We start from the raw sequence: 17,982 nt of genomic DNA on the forward strand, positions 1-17,982 counted from the left end.
TCCCAAGTCGGTCCCTTGCAGTCCGATTCGGGAGAATATATAATGGAGAATAAGGAAATGGCAGACCAATTAAACTCATACTTTGGTTCTGTATTCACAAAGGAGGACACAAATAACCTCCCAGGAATATCGGCAAACATAGGGACTAATGAGAGGGAGGAGCTGACAGAAATTAGTATCTCTAGGGATATGGTGCTGGGTAAGTTGAGGGGACTGAAGGCCGACAAATCCCCGGGGCCTGATAAACTACATCCTAGGGTACTTAAGGAGGTGGCCCTGGAGATAGCAGATGCTCTAAGGATCATCTTCCGGAACTCCATTGACTCGGGAACAGTACCCGTGGATTGGAGGGTAGCTAATGTTACCCCAATATTTAAAAAGGGGGGTAGAGAGAAAGCAGGGAATTATAGACCAGTAAGCCTTACATCGGTTGTGGGCAGAATGCTAGAGTCCATTATTAAGGATAAAATAGCGGAGCACTTGACAAATGGGGAAAGGATCGGACAGAGTCAACATGGATTTACAAAGGGTAAATCGTGTTTGACTAATCTGCTGGAATTTTTTGAGGAAGTAACTGGTAAAATAGATGGGGGAGAGCCAGTGGATGTGGTGTACCTTGACTTCCAGAAAGCCTTCGATAAAGTTCCACACAAAAGATTATCATGCAAAATTAAGGCTCATGGGATTGGGGGCAAAGTATTAACGTGGATAGAGAACTGGCTGGCGGATAGAAAACAGAGAGTTGGAATAAACGGCTCGTTTTCGGAGTGGCAGGCAGTGACCAGTGGGGTGCCGCAAGGATCTGTCCTGGGACCCCAGCTGTTCACAATATATATAAATGATCTGGATCAGGGAATTGGATGCAATATTTCCAAATTCGCTGACGACACTAAACTAGGAGGAGGGGTGGGCTCTGATGAGGATGTCAGGAGGCTACAGTGCGATTTGGACAGGTTGGGGGAATGGGCGGATACGTGGCAGATGCACTATAATGTGGATAAATGCGAGGTTATCCACTTTGGGGGTAAAAACAGGAGGGTAGATTATTATCTAAATGGCAATAGATTGGGAGATGGGGAAGTGCAGAGGGACCTGGGTGTTCTTGTGCACCAGTCACTGAAGGAGAGCATGCAGGTGCAACAGGCGATTAAGAAGGCAAATGGTATGTTGGCCTTCATATCAAGGGGGTTCGAGTATAGGAATAGGGATACCTTACTACAGCTGTACAAGGTGCTGGTGAGACCGCATCTGGAGTATTGTGTACAGTTTTGGTCGCCCCATCTGCGGAAGGATGTTCTTGCCATGGAAAGAGTGCAACGGCGATTCACCAGGCTGATACCTGGAATGGCGGGAATGACCTACGAAGAGAGATTAAATAGTTTGGGCTTGTACTCACTGGAGTTTAGAAGATTGAGAGGGGATCTCATCGAAACATATAAAATTATGGCAGGCCTGGACAGGCTGAATTCAGAGAGAATGTTTCCAATGGCCGGGGAGCACAGAACCAGGGGCCACAGTCTAAAAATAGCGGGCAAATCATTTAAAACAGAGATGAGGAAGAATTTCTTCACTCAAAGAGTGGTGAGCCTGTGGAATTCCCTGCCACAGAGGGCTGCGAAGGCTAATTCAATAAATATTTTCAAGAGAGAATTGGATATATTTCTGAAGGCTAAGGGGATTAAGGGTTACGGAGAAAAGGCGGGGACGGGGTACTGAACTGGTAAGATCAGCTATGATCTCAGACGAAGATCAGCCATGATCTCATTGAATGGCGGAGCAGGCTCGAAGGGCCGAATGGCCTACTCCTGTTCCTATCTCTATGTTTCTATGATATGGGGAGAAGGCAGGGACAGGGTACTGAATTTGGATGATCAGCCATGATCTCATTGAATGGCGGAGCAGGCTCGAAGGGCCGAATGGCCTACTCCTGCTCCTATCTTCTATGCTTCTATGTTTCACAAGCGGATCCTTCACTACGAGATCATTAATTAATCCAGCCTCGTTACACATTACCAGATATAAAATAGTCTTCTCCCTGGTTAGTTCCACAACGTATTGTTCCAAGAAACCATCCCGTATACACTCTAAGAACTCTTCCTCAAGTCTACCTTTGCCAGTTTGCTTTGCCCAATCAATATGAAGATTAAAATCTCCAATAATTATTGCCATACCTTTCTTATAAGCCTCTATTATTTCTTCATTTATACTGTGTCCTACAGTGTGGATACTGTTTCAGGGCCTGTAGACCACTGCCACCAGAGACTTCTTACCCATATTATTTCTTATCTCCACCCAAACTGATTCTACACCTTGATCTTCTAATCAATATCATTTCTCATTACTGCACTGATCTTATCCCTTATTAACAGAGCTACACCACCTCCTTTTCCTTTCTGCCTATCCTTACGAAATGGCAAATACCCCTGAATATTCAGTTCCCAGCTTTGGACACCTTGCAACCACGTCTCTGTAATGGCTATCAGATCATACCCATTTATTTCTATTTGAGCTGCCAACTCATTTATCTTGTTACGAATGCTGCGTGCGTTCAGATATAGAGCGTTTAATTTTGTCTTTTTACCATTTTTCCCTACTTTGACCCCACTTTCTGATGCACTCTTATGTGTATACGCTCTGTCCCTTCCTGTCACACTCTGGTTATCATTACCCCTATCGCTACCCTGCACTTTCGCCTTCTCATTTTTCTTTTTACAGACTTTTTAAATTTCTGCTCAGCGTATGCACCCCACCAGCCTCCCCCCCCCCCCAACACACTATTTAGTTTAAAGCCATATCTACAGCCTAGTTATTTGATTCGCCAGGACACTGGCCCCAGCCTGGTTCAAATTAAGTCTGTCCCGACGGAACAGCTCCCTCTTATCCCAGTACTGGTGCCAGTGTCCCAAGAATAGAAACCCATTTCTCCCACACCAATGTTCGAGCCACTCGTTCATCTCGCTGATCCAATTTGCATGTGGCTCAGGTAGTAATCCAGAGATTATTACCTTTGTGCTTCTGCTTTTTAATTTGGCCCCTAGTTGCTCATACTCTCTCAGCAGAACCTCTTTCTTTGTCCTACCTATGTCATTGGTACCTACATGGGCCACGACAATTGGATCTGTCCCCTCCCACTCTAAGTTCCTCTCTAGCCCAGAGGAGACGTCCTGGGCCCTTGCAGCGGGCAGGCAACAAAGCCTTCGGGACTCACGCTCTTGTCTGCAGAGAGCAGTGTCTATCCCCCTAACTATACTGTCCCCTACCACTACCACATTTCTTTTTGCTCCCCCCACTTGAATGGCTCCCTGTACCATGGTGCTGTGGTCAGTTTGCTCATCCTCACTGCAGTCCCTGCTCTCACCCACACAGAGAGTAAAACCTCATAACTATTGGACAAGAACAAGGGCTGAGTCTCATCCACCACTAACTCCTGGTTCCCCATACCTGCCTCGCTCATAGTCACACCCAACTGTCACTGACCACGGACCAAATTTGAATGAATTAATCTAAGGGGTGTGACTGCCTCCTGGAACACTGCGTCCAGGTAACTCGCCCCCTCCCTGATGAAGTAGTCCATTTGGCCTTTCGAGTCTGCTGCACCATTCAATAAGATCATGGCTGATTAGCTCCCTCATCTCCACCTTCCTGCACTATCCCCATATCCCTTGATTCTACTAATATTGAAAAATCTATCGATCTCTGTCTTGAATATACTCAACGACTGAGCCTCCACAGTTCTCTGGGGTAGAGAATTCCAAAGATTCACCACCCTCTGAGTGAGGAAATTTCTCCTCATCTCAGTCTGAAATGGCCGACCCCTTATTCTGAGACTGTGACCCCTGGTTCTAGACTCCCATCCAGGGGAATCCTCCTCCCTGCATCTACCCTGTCAAGCCCTGTAACAATTTTGTATGTTTCAATGAGATCACTTCTCAATCTTCTGAACTCTAGAGAATATAGGCCCAGTCTACTCAATCTCTCCTCATCGGACAATCCCCCCATCCCAGGAACCAGACTGGTGAACCTTCGCTACACTACCTCTATGGCAAGTATATCCTTCCTTAGGTAAGGAGAACTAAGCTGTACACAATACTCCAGGTGTGGTCTCACCAGGGCCCTATATAATTGCAGTAAGACATCTTTATTCTTATACTGAGATCCTCTTGTAATAAAGGCCAACATACCATTTGCTTTCCTAGTTGCTTGCTGTACCTGCATGTTAATTTTCAGTGATTCGTGTACAAGGACACCCAGGTCCCAATGAACACCAATATTTCACAATCAATCACCATTTATAAAATACTCTGCTTTGCTATTTTCCCACCAAAGTGAATAACTTCACATTTGTCCACATTATATTTCATTTGCCATGTTGCTGCCCACTCACTTAGCTTGTCTATATCCACTTAAAGCCTCCTTGCATCCTCCTCACAACTTACATTCTCACCCAGCTCTGTATCATCAGCAAACCTGGATATATTGCATTTGGTCCTCTCATCCAAATCATTGATGTAGATTGTGAACAGCTGAGGCCCAAGCACTGATCCTTTCGGTACCTGACTAGTTACAGATTGCCAACCCGAAAATGATCCGTTTATTCCTACTCACTGTTTTCTGTCAATCCATGCTAGTATATGAGCCCCAATCCCATAAGCCCCAATTTAGGTTAATAACCTCTTGTGTGGCACCTTATCGAATGCCTTCTGAAAATCCAAATACAACACATTCACCAGTTCCCCCTTTCCTATTCTGCTAGTTACAACATTAAAAAACTATAACAGATTTGTCAAACACGATTTCCCTTTAATAAATCCATATTCAGTCTGACCAACCCTATTATTATTTTCTAACTGCCCTGTTACCACGTCGTTAGTAATAGATTCCAGCATTTTTCCGACTACTGACGTCAGGCTAACTGGTCTGTAATTCCCCGTTTTCTCTCTCCCACCTCTTAAATAGTGTGGAAACATTACCTACTTTCCAATCGTGGGAGCCATTCCAGAAAATGTGATCTGTCTATACCAGTAATCTCACAGTCTCACGTGGAGCCGGCAACAGTGAGGAGGAGGCCGCGGTGAGGAGGAGGACGGAGCGGCTGAGGGACATCGTATTGACTCTGAACGCGGCGCTGTATGTATAGCTGACGCATCCCTACGGGGAACAAGCATTCCATTGTACTTGTACTTGTACTGGTTATATATGGCAAATAAAGCTGAACTGAACTGAACTGAAAGCTGAACTGAACTGTCTGTACCAGTAATGTCACGGTCACTGTATGATCTGTCTGTACCAGTAATCTCACGGTCACTGTATGATCTGTCTGTACCAGTAATCTCACGGTCACTGTATGATCTGTCTGTACCAGTAATCTCACGGTCACTGTATGATCTGTCTGTACCAGTAATCTCACGGTCACTGTATGATCTGTCTGTACCAGTAATCTCACGGTCACTGTATGATCTGTCTGTACCAGTAATCTCACGGTCACTGTATGATCTGTCTGTACCAGTAATGTCACGGTCACTGTATGATCTGTCTGTACCAGTAATCTCACGGTCACTGTATGATCTGTCTGTACCAGTAATCTCACGGTCACTGTATGATCTGCCTGTACCAGTAATCTCACAGTCACTGTATGATCTGTCTGTACCAGTAATCTCACGGTCACTGTATGATCGGTCTGTACCAGTAATCTCACAGTCACTGTATGATCTGTGTGTACCAGTAATCTCATGGTCACTGTATGATCTGTTTGTACCAGTAATCTCACGGTCACTGTATGATCTGTCTGTACCAGTAATCTCATGGTCACTGTATGATCTGCCTGTACCAGTAATCTCACAGTCACTGTATGATCGGTCTGTACCAGTAATCTCACAGTCACTGTATGATCTGTCTGTACCAGTAATCTCACGGTCACTGTATGATCGGTCTGTACCAGTAATCTCACAGTCACTGTATGATCGGTCTGTACCAGTAATCTCATGGTCACTGTATGATCTGCCTGTACCAGTAATCTCACAGTCACTGTATGATCTGTCTGTACCAGTAATCTCACGGTCACTGTATGATCTGTCTGTACCAGCAATCTCACGGTCACTGTATGATCTGTCTGTACCAGTAATTTTAGTCACTGTATGTGGTGGGTGGTTTAATATGATTGAAACGTATTAAACCGACCTTTCATTATTTCCAAGTTTTCAAGCTCGTTTAAAGGTGTCTGGATACAGATTATTCTGTAAGAAGCCAATGTATGTTTAGCGTATTTGGGGACAAACACCTAAGAGGATCAGGAACACATCCCGCAGATGCAGGGAGGAAAAGAGCTGCCACAGGGGAAAAGGTAAGTCAGGGCAGTGAATAAATAATTCAAGTGAAAAAGTAGAGCTGCGGCCCACAACTCGATCAGGATGAACAGCTTGGAGAGGAACTGAAGCAAAACTGGTACAACTGGGCAGGCCCCAGATTCAGAGACACCCACAAGAGGAAACAGCAAACCGACATCACCCTGAATACAGTCCATCAACAAAATTATGTCCACGAATCTCAACAGACTCCAGCACATAATCAGACAAAACAAAACTGATCGACATAAAAGAATAGGTGGAAGCACCATTTCTACAGGAGGTCCTCCTCACCGCCCTCAGAACACACCAAGTTTGTGAGTGAGTGGGTGGGACCAATGCTGGCCGCCTTCTACTGACCCAAGTGCAGAGGATAGTCACACTAATCAATAGGAACCTTCCCATTACTCTGAGACAGGCATTCCTGGAGAAGGAGGCCGCTCCATCCTAAAGAATCTCAAATAACAGGAGAACACAAAGTGATGCTTCAGTACTGTAAACTTTTCGGGAAACTGTTCAACCTCCTTCACCTCCAGTCCAGATCCAAGTTCGTCCCATCCTCTGTCATCGAATTACAGTATGCAGACGACGCTTACGTCTGTGCACATTCGGAGGTCAACACCTTCACTGAAGCGTACGAGAGCATGGGCCTTACACTAAACATCCGTAAAACAAACGTCCTCTACCAACCTGCCCCCGCCACACAATACTGCCCCCCAATTATCAAAATCCACGATGAGGCCTTGGACAACGTGGGCCACTTTCCCTACCTCGGGAGCCTACTGTCAACAAGGGCAGATGTCGATGACGAAGTCCAACACCGCATTCAGTGTGCCAGTGCAGCCTTCGGTCACCTGAGGAAGAGAGTGTTTGAAGACCAGGACCTCAAACCCGGCACTAAGCTCATGGTCTACAGAGCAGTAGTGATACCTGCCCTCCTGTATGTCTCAGAGACATGGACCATGTACAGCAAGCACGTCAAAGCACTGAAGAGGTACCACCAACGCTGCCTCCGCAAGATCCTGCAAATCCATTGGCAGGATAGGCGCACCAACGTCAGTGTTCTCGCTCAGGCCAACATCCCCAGCATCGAAGCTTTGATGGACGGGTCACATTGTTCGCATGCCCAATACGGGACTCCCAAAAAAGCACTCTACTCAGAACTCTGACATGGCAAGAGAGCCCCAGGTGGGCAGAGGAAACACTCCAAGGACACCCTCAAAGCCTCCTTGAAAAAGTGCAACATCCCCACCGACACCTGGGAATCCCTGGCCCAAGACCGCACAAAGTGGAGGAGAAGCATCAGGGAAGGTGCAGAATACCTCGAGTCTCTTCACCAGGAGCAAGCGGAAGCCAAGCGCAGGCAGCGCAAGGAGCGCACATCAACCCAAGCACCCCACCCACCAGCCCTTTCAACCACCGTCTGCCCCACCTGTGACAGAGTCTGTAGGTCCCGCATTGGAATCATCAGTCACCTGAGAACTAATATTTAATGTGGAAGCGAGTCATCCTCGGTTCCGAGGGAATGCCTAAGAGAGAAGAGATTCTGAATGAGGTGTCCCCACATTCCCCACATCAGCAATCCCCACACTCGCCCCATGTATGGATAGCACAGTAACCATGAGTGGAGACCTAAACTGTGCTCTTCACTCCCAACGGGACAAGCTTCCAGTGGACTCAGGGCACTAGGACAAGCAGCCGGAGCAATTTGGGGGTAAAGTAGTGACCTGGTCCCACACCAACTAATAGGTACCCTACCGGGTTTTACAAGGCCCTAATCGCGGAGCTTACTCTCCCCCTACTGAAACCCCGCACCATGTGCTGGAGACAAGGACACAGACACACTTAACTTAGTCACAATCAGGTTAATACATATGGACAGAAAGGTCATCTCCATTGCTAATCATAGCAAAATAAATCTCTCCTCGATGCAGAGTAGAAAATACTGGCCAATATCATAAACTCCAGATATCTTTGGCCTGGTCCATCTGAACCTACAGGCTTTATACGGGGCCGCATATGGAGGCAAAACACCAGCGGTTATTCAATGTGATGCACCATTGTCATACCTCTACCCTGATACTCTCCCTGAATGTGTAAGAGACATTTGTCTGGGGCGACTGGACTGATTCCTCAAGACAATTGAGAGAATAAGCCTTGGTGACACTTTCAGGAAGTGGATTGCAATCCAGTGCTTGCTCCCCAGGTCCACAGTGAGCACCAGCTAACTCCAAACCCCTCACCACTCCTCCCTCAACAGGCAGAGAAAGCCTCGCTCCCAGGCTTCCTGTCCAGACCTTGGTCACGGACATGAGTTTGACACACAAGATGGAGATGGATCAGGAGATGAGTATTGTAGAGGAGGAAAGGTTCAGCTGGGAAGGGCGGTGTTTCCTGTTGCTGAAGTGTGCAAAGTATCGATGGGTTCTGGAGGCTGTGGTTCATCTGCGGGTCCCTGTGTTGGTCATGTTCGGGGAGCTGACATTTTCAGCTGACCAGTTGATGCTTTTTAGAAGATGGATTTGGTGCATGAATAACACTTTAACTCCATCCAGGCCCGCTTTTAACCACGTTCATTTGCAACTACTTAGTACTAAAAGATGCTGTCTATGATATTTTTATGTATAACGAATCAAATTATGAGATATAAATCAGGCCAAAGGAACTTATATGAGCTTTACCGGTGTTAATGGAATCCAGCGTTTCACTCCACACTGCGTACGGTAAAGGGCCGTTGAATTTTTCGATAGACAGGGCGGCATCTGCTAATGTCAGTTTATTCTCGTCCTCACTAATCCTGCAAATATCAAACAATTGGTTATAAATTGACCATAAACACTTTTCTGAGCTATTTCACCAAACTGTGCAGAGTTTCAGTAAAGAGCATGGCCTACCTCCTCTTCTGACGAGTTTCTTCCTGAAATAAATAAAACACAATCTGAGTTGACAGAGACTGAGCGTCTATATCCGGACAGCAGAAATTACACCCAGATTGTTACAAGCTGCTGATAATTCCCAATTCTCACTGCTGCCCACACACAGGTAGAAAGAGGATATTACAAAAAGGATACAGAAGCACAGGAGAACGTATAAAAGAGATTTACAAGAATGATACCAGAACTGCGAGGGTACAACTAACAGGAAAGAGTGAACAGGAAAGATTATTCTCTAGAAAAGGGAAGACTGAGAGGAGACCTGAGCGAGGTCTTTAACATTATGAAAGGATTCGATGGGGCAGATGTAGAGAAGATGTTTCCACTTGTGGGGAGTCTAAAGCGAGGGGTCATAAATATAAGAGAGTCAGTAATGAATCCAAAGGAGAATTGAGGAGAAATCTCTTTACTCAGAGAGTGTTTAGAATGTGGAACTCGCTACCACAAGTTGAGGAGAATAGCACAGATGTATTTAAAAGGGAGCGAGATCAGTACATGAGGGAGAAAGGAACAGAAGGATATATTGATAGGGTGAGATGAAGTAAGGTGGGAGGGGGCTCGTGTGGAGCATAAACACTGACATTGATCTGATGGGCTGAATGGCCGGTCTCTGTGCTGTAAAATTCTGTGTAATTCTATGAGCGGCATATTTGAAAACAGGCCATCAGAAATTACACGAAAAATTATTAAATGCTTCTGATAGAAACAGGATATAGTTGAAAAATCTCATTAGAGTATCAGATACTAGAAATCAACATCAGTGTCACTCACAGACACAGTGCCTCTCACACCCACCCTACCAGACACACCCACACACTCACAACATGGGACTGGAACTGGATTGGAATGGGAGTTTCAGGAGATTATTAAACTTGGGCACCACAGAAATAATTACAGACTAAATATCAAGATCACGGCAACTCATTCCCGGGGAGGTTGCAGGTATTCCCGGGATCCTGTAGATTTTGTGGGAGGTCGATTAGTTCGGTGAAAATAGCAGATCCGCCCCGGATAGACAAAACAATCGATCGGTTTAAATCAGTGACGAATTATTGGGAAAATGCTGCATTTGTGTCAAAATTCTCACCCGTCAACTTGTGACTGTGAACTTTCACTGAACTAAACTGAAATATAATCCTCACCTGCAGAAATGTCAGCCCGTCTTTTTGCTCCATCTGTTTCTGCAACTTTGAGAGTTTCTCCCGAATAGAATTTAAATTCACTTGAATCTGTCGAAGGTTTTTCTCCATTGTTTCTAGAATCTTCCCCTCTTGTTCCCTGAGATCTCTGATTAAACGCTGCTCTTTCTCACTGAGAATCTGGTGCATTTTAGCGAACTCGGATGTGATGCGGGTCTGCAGACTGCTCGACTGTTCCTACCAAATGAAATGGGAAAAATAACACGTTTTCCGCATTAAAACCAAAAAAAAACGAATCAAACTTCGAAAATCAGCACAGGACGATTTACCCTAATTTCGGAAATCTTCTGTTTCTGCCGCCGCTCCGTGTCTAGAACCGCCGATTTCTTCTCTGTGAGAGAATCTAAGGAAGATTTCACCTGATCCTGGGATTGGGAGAGAAAAATCACAGAATAAAAGTGTTAGACCATGAAAATGTGATAAAATAATCAGGTGATCAAATCTGCTCCCTTTTACCTTGTAGATTCCAACAGCTTCTTTAATGGGCATGAAGCGGTGCTCTCTGTGTTCCCGCGCATCTCTACAAATCACACAGATCAATTTCTGGTCAGTTTCACAAAACAGCTTCAGTTCTTCCTGATGTTCCTCACAGTGAAGTTTACTTTCCTTCCCTTTCGGATTCAGCTTTAATTTTCGAGCTTTCTCGGCCAGATTCGCTAAGGCCCAAATAACCTTGAGGTTTATTTCCGGAAACTCCTCTCTACATTCCGGGCAAGAATTTGTCTCCTCCTTTTCCCAACATGTGATACAGGAGCGGCAGAAGTTGTGCTCACACCCCAGTGTTACCGGATCGGTGAAGAAATCCAGACAAATGGGACGAATTGCCTCCTCGGTCAAACTCTCGGCCTCCTGTCTGGAAGCCATGTTCACCCTCAGCACTTCCTGATTCAAACCGCTTTCCGTCTCCGTGTTTACTGCGCTGCCGAACAGCCTCAGTTCAGCGACTTCCCCAATGAAATTCACGGCAATACTCAGGGAATTATTATTAATATAAACTAGTCTCTGTCCAATCGACTTTTACTCAGGGAGATAAAACCTAGAGCAGTATAAAGGACAAACAGTGTTAGAGGGCGGAGGGGAATAATTGAACCTTGGCCTGGAGATTGCAGGTCCGTGAGGCGTTGGCAGTGGGGGGAGGGAGCGAGGAGGGAGGAGCCGGAGATGGGCGGGGATAGAAACATACATAGAAGATAGGAGCAGGAGTAGGCCATTCGGCCCCTCGAGCCTGCTCCGCCATTCAATGCGATCATGGCTGATCATCCAAGTTCAGTACCCGGAACCTGCTTTCTCCCCATACCCCTTGACCCTTTTAGCCTTAAGTAATATATCCAACTCCTTCTTGAATATATTTAATGAATTGGCCTCTACTGCCTTCTGTCACCACTCTCTGGGTGAATAAATTCCTCATTTCTTTCCTAAAAGGCCTACCCCTTATCCTTAGACTGTGACCCCTGGTTCTGGATTCTCCGACCATTGGGAACATCCTCCCTACATCTAGTCTGTCCAGTCCTGTCAGAATTTTATAAGTTTCAATGAGATCCCCCCGCATTCTTCTAAACTCCAGCGAGTACAAGCCCAATCGACCCAATCTCTCCTCATATGTCATTCCTGCCATCCCAGGTATCAGCCTGGTGAATCTTCGCTGAACTCCTTCCATGGCAAGAACATCCTTCTTCAGATAAGGCGACCAAAACTGCACACAATACTCAAGATGTGGTCTCACCAAGGCCCTGTACAACTGTAGCAAGACATCCTTGTTCCTGTACTCAAACCCTCTCGCTATGAAGGCCAACATACCATTTGCCTTCTTAACCGCCTGCTGCACCTGCATGCTTACCTTCAGCGACTGGTGCACAAGGATCGAGATTCCAGGGCACTTTGATCCAGACCAAACTCACTCTGGTGACAGACGGTGTGAGATATGGATCCATAAACTGAATTGTGTTAATGATTGCAGCCGCTCACCCTGAAACACAAAGTGCCATAAATGTCAAGGAGCTGTCTGGATCAGTTTCAGTACTTGCTGATTCAATCTGCTGGTGTCATGGTTCTGTGGGTGGATCCAGACCCGGTTCCCAGTCACAGATCACTCGAGTCCCTGCAAGTGCTGTTCACATCTGAATGAAATAGAATCGCATTTACAAAGAGAAAAGACAGTCTGTGATGTTTCGGGGTGCACCCATCATCAGACTGAGAGACTAACGGGAATTTTAACTGAGTCTGGGAATCGGGAGAGGGAAAAAGGAGGAGGGCAGAAGCGGAACCCAAAATATATTACTATTGAAATCACTGTCAGGAAACTCAGACTGGTTCTGTTATCAGCGTATGTTCCACTGCACCACATGTTCCTTCCTGTGCTGTGTCCAAGCGACCCTCTCCTGATCACTGGCCCTCTCCCTCCGAATCAATTCCCCGACCCTAGGAGCTACCTGGGAATGCACAGCTGGTTTCCACAGCTGGGCAGTTACATTTCATTCTGTCTTTCCAGAGAGAAGCAGGCGGAGCGAGCATGCAGCTTCCCCAGGATAACAGGCTCCATGGTGCAGGGTGCCAGTGACTGACACACACGTCACTCTGCGGGCAGCGCATCTCAATTTGGATATTTACCGCAACCATTCCCTCAATATCCAGCTGGTGTGCGACCATACTCAGCGCATCATGCAAGGCAATGCTCGGTATCCTGGCAGCAGCCATGTTGCCTTCATTCTGCGGCAGTCTGCTGTACCATCAGCCTTTGAGCCACCAGGACAAAGCAGAGGGTGGCTACTGGGCAACAAGGGCTATCCACTGAACACCCAGCTCTTGACTCTGCTACACTACACGTGGGCAGCGTGTATATAATGTGAGCCATGCTGCCCCACGGAATCTGATAGAGCAGACCATTGGTGTCCTTCATCAACGCTTCCGCTGTCAGGACCACTCTGGAGGAGCCCTGCGGTACTCACCAGAGCGGGTCTCAAGATTCGCCATGGTCTTCTGCATGCTCCACAATCTCGGTATCATGAGGGCACAGCCTTTCCACCAGCCATACAGCGACCAGCTGAGGAGGAGGAAGAGATGTAGGAGGAAGCAGAAGAGGAGGAAGCGGAAGGGAAGAGGCAACCCAGACAGCTCCTTTCTTCCCGGGCTCCCCGTGATAGAATCATCCGACTGAGGTACCAGTGAACACAACCCCAATTCCCCATCAATAATAGTCCCACACATTACCTCCCCTCTGTTACTGACCATCACAGCGTCCTCGACCACAATCTCTATCAGGTCGCCTCTCAGTCTTCACTTTCCTAGAGAAAAGAGCTCCAGCCTGTTTAATCTCTCCTGATGGTATAACCGCTCAGATCTGCTATAATCTGGGTCAATCTTTTTGACAATTTCTCCAGGGCCTCTGTATCCTTTTTGTAATATGGAGACCAGAACTGTGCTTAGTACACAGCAAGTGTGGTCTAACCAAGCTTCTATACAAGTTTAACACAACTTCTCTACTTTTCAATTCTATTCCTCTGGACATGAACCCCGGTGTTTGCATTTTATGGCCTTATTAACTTGCGTTGCTACATTTAATGATTTGTGAATCTGCAGCCCGAGATCCCTTTGCTCCTCGAACCCATTTAGATTCTTATTCCCCAGGAGTCTGAGGCCTCCTTATTCCTCCTACCATTTGTTTCTTCTCCCCCCTCCTTTCCCCCAGCCCTACAGAGGTCCTTGCTGATCGTTCAGCTCCCAGTTCCGCTCCGGGGTGTGGACCTGAAATGCTAACCTGTCTATTATATGATATAATATTGATTATATTTACATACATCACTGCACCATTTTTGTAGAATGCTCACATTTTTAATACCGAATATCTCTGCATTTTGTTTGCATTTTCTGCTTCTATTTCGAACTATTGGTGAAAGGGACTCCTGGAAATTTCACCTCAAGTTCACATCACTCCCAGGAAACCAGACTGGACGGGCGTAAAATGGGTCTTTGGGCGGGAGCATAAAACAGGCGATGGTGAATCGGCAGTTTTACACCCGCCCAATGTTCTGGAAATGTTGCATTACCGCCCACGACCAATTTCACCCAGAATTCCTTCCTGGATTTTTCTGTTCTTCATGAAAATGCATTCAACCTGCGATCACATGATTTTAGAGCAGTCTCACCATCTTTATTACTTCCATTAATCTAACAATTCAAATAAAGCAAATGAAAAGAAAACAACAGTCTTGTCAGGCAAAATCTCTAAAGCAGGGAGTCCAAGCGCTGGTTACTAGTCTATCACTAACGTCATTGCTATTCACTGCAATTTCACAGTGAGCGTTTACAAGCACAATCCCAATTAATGGGTTTCCTCTGGTCAAATTGCAGAACTGACCAGCACTGGACAGTTGTTTCTGTGACCTATCAAGTGATCTAGGGCTGTGATGCACTTCCTGAGGTCATGAAAGGCGCTATAGAAATGCGAGTCTTTCTTTTTATAGTCACTGATTATTAATTTGAGATAGTTGGCAGAATAAAATGGGATAGTAATCATGTCGGTAAATTATTGAGTTACATAAAACTTCTGCAAAGAGCATGTATTGCTTCCTGTTCTGATAAGCTGCCTTCTAATCTAATGCAGACAGCTCTCCGCTCACACTGAGTGTTCTGAGCTTAATAGATTGTCAGGCTAGTTGTAGCAAGACCAATCATATCAAAGTGATTGCAAGAGTATCAACGCCTCAATATTCTTGCTGTGACAATGACAGAAACAAGATACATCTGGAAAGTTACATTTCTGTGTAGTTATGGACATTGACATGAAGTTAGTCCCATTGACACTTGGAAACATACAGAAGAACCAAGAGACCAAGATAATTACAGATGAGGAAGGCCATTCTGACCAACTTGATCCACCAAGAGATCTTAACTTCCCGCCATTGTAGTGTTGAATAGTTTCTTGAATGATTCCAGGGTTTTTGTCTCCATTGCTCTCTCTGGAACTTCACTCCACATGTTGATGACTCTTTGGGGAAAGTTTTCAGGCCTCCCACTGGCAGAAACAAGGTGGTTTTGCCCCAAAATGCTGGGCAGTGATGCACCACCTCGGTGCTGTGGCCACGGCAACATTTCCCCAGACCGATCGCTGGGACTGGTGCAGTCCCGAATCAGGTGATCGGCTCATTCAAAGTGCAAATCAGGATCATATAGAATTAAAGACTCATGCAGCACAGGAAGCCATTCGGCTCATCGGGCCTGTGCTGGCTCTTTGAAAGAGCAACCAATTAGACCCATAATCCTCTTCTTTCCTATAGCCCTGTAATTTTATTGCTCCAATGATTTATCCAATTCCCTTTTAACAGTTATTATTTAATCTGCTTCCACCACCATTTCAGGGAACATTCCAGATCATGACAACTCGTTGTGTAAACAAATGTTCTAATCATCTCACCTCTGGTTCTTTTACCAATTACCTTAAGTCTGCGGTCTCTAGTTACTGACCCTCCTGCCACTGGAAACAATTTCTCCTTATTTACTCTATCAAAGCCCTTCCTGATATTGAACACCTTATTAAATTTCCCCTTGACCTTCTCTGCTCTAAGGAGAACAAGCCCAGCTGTTCTAGATGTACACAAGACATCGATTGCCACTTTGACTGAACTGGGTAGAGATTGCACCGTGCACACTCCGAACACTCTCAGCTGGCAGCCCGGCCAAAGAGAATCCCAAAGGAAAGTTCCCCTTCATTACTGTGGGACCGGGAGGAGCGGGAGCGCTCCCCCAGACTCCCCAAAACCAGCCTCTGCTACAGCCGCTCTGGTTTCCCCCTCCAGACATCGGGCGGGTCAATATCCTGTTAACTTGTTGATTGTTGCTCTGCATTGTTTGGCCATAATTAACATTGTGTTTACTCTCCAAGGTCTCTTTCAGCTTTCTCCTCAGTTATTTCAGCCCCGTTCACTCAGTGTGCCTTGTCTTACTGACAGCCTTCACTCAGTGCGGACACTCTTGTCTCTTCCACTTCACAGACTTGAGCACATAATCCAGGCTGACACTTCAGTGCAGTACTGAGGGAGCACCGCCCCTGTTTTAATTCTCCTCTGTCTCTGGGCCCCGATGATTCTCGATGTTCTTGAGGTTTTTATTTAATTTTACAGGAGTCTCTGGAGCAGTTGCCACGAGTTTGTTCCCCTGCACTGATTAAACAAACAAATCTCACCAACAAGACATTGTCACTGGTTGTAGCCGCCCTGACCTCAGGTGACATTTGGACCATCCGCACCACCTGTGACTGAGACCGACACCCATCAGTTTGCAGCTGGCAGGAGGCAGGGTGAAATTATGGGATGGACCTGTTAGTGACCTTAACCCCCGCAGATTGTCAGTGGGGCGGAGATTTTCCCGCCATCATTCGATCCCGGATTGAAGATGGGAAAGATTCTCTCAGTGAAAGGGTGGGTGAAAGTGTGGAGATGGGACACGTTGTCCGCATTGTAAAATGACACCTGTCCGCCCTCATAGTCCAGGTACACCCCGATCTTCCAGGGATCCACACTCGGGGTGAGGGGGGTCGGTCAGGGGGAGGTGTTGGCCAAATAGACACTTCCGAGTCTCAGCCTCACAGTCCAGTATCCGAGCTCCGGGCTCAGGGTGAATGTCCCTTTCCTCTCGGCAGACACTCGGGCCACTCGCAGACCCCACAACATTTTGATACCCACCTCCACCTCCCAGTAGTGTCTCCCTGATGTGAATCCCGCCGATCCCAGGACACAGGGCCAGAGATCGAACCTCTCCGGGGTGCTTAAAAGCGGCGGCTGATTCAGTGAGATGAGGCCCGACCAGAGCATCGGACCTGTGAGGGAGCAGCGACTGGCGGATGTTTAAAAGCGCTGGCTGATTCAGCGAGGTGAGGCCTGACCAGAGCATCGGACCTGTGAGGGAGCAGTGACCTGCCGAAGTTTAAAAGCGGTGGCTGATTCAGCGAAGCGAGGCCCGACCAGAGCATTGGACCTGTGAGGGAGCAGTGACCAGCGGAAGTTTAAAAGCGGCGGCTGTGAGCGAGGCGAGGCCTGACCAGAGCATCGGACCTGTGAGGGAGCAGTGACCGGCGGAAGTTTAAAAGCGCTGGCTGATTCAGCGAGGCGAGGCCCGACCAGAGAATCGGACCTGTGAGGGAGCAGTGACCGGCAGAAGTTTAAAAGCGGCGGCTGATTCAGCGAGGCGAGGCCCGACCAGAGCATCGGACCTGTGATGGAGCAGTGACCAGTGGAAGTTTAAAAGCGGCGGCTGATTCAGCGAGGCGAGACCCGACCAGAGCATCGGACCTGTGAGGGAGCAGTGACCGGCGGAAGTTTAAAAGCGGCGGCTGATTCAGTGAGGCGAGGCCCGACCAGAGCATCGGACCTGTGAGGGAGCAGTGACCGGCGGAAGTTTAAAAGCGGCGGCTGATTCAGCGAGGCGAGGCCCGACCAGAGCATCAGACCTGTGAGGGAGCAGTGACCGGCGGAAGTTTAAAAGCGGCAGCTGATTCAGCGAGGCGAGGCCCGACCA

At 47.0% G+C, this 17,982-nt stretch overlaps 1 pseudogene across 1 annotated transcript in view; it reads right to left on the minus strand.

The window, feature by feature from the left end:
- Positions 1–12,670, minus strand: part of LOC147096313 (zinc-binding protein A33-like) — a 31,250-nt pseudogene extending 18,580 nt beyond the window's left edge. The window contains exons 1-5 of the transcript XR_015074884.1: positions 10,930–12,670; positions 10,743–10,838; positions 10,417–10,650; positions 9,236–9,258; positions 9,023–9,138 (exon numbers count right to left, since the gene is read on the minus strand). The product of XR_015074884.1 is annotated as a zinc-binding protein A33-like (transcript). The remainder of the gene's footprint in view (positions 1–9,022; positions 9,139–9,235; positions 9,259–10,416; positions 10,651–10,742; positions 10,839–10,929) is intronic.
- Between the last annotated feature and the right edge of the window lie 5,312 nt (positions 12,671–17,982).

Source organism: Somniosus microcephalus, unplaced genomic scaffold, assembly GCF_052327205.1.
Source record: "Somniosus microcephalus isolate GS21.2 unplaced genomic scaffold, FLI_Smic_1.0 unresolved_chr1, whole genome shotgun sequence".
NCBI lineage: Eukaryota > Metazoa > Chordata > Chondrichthyes > Squaliformes > Somniosidae > Somniosus > Somniosus microcephalus.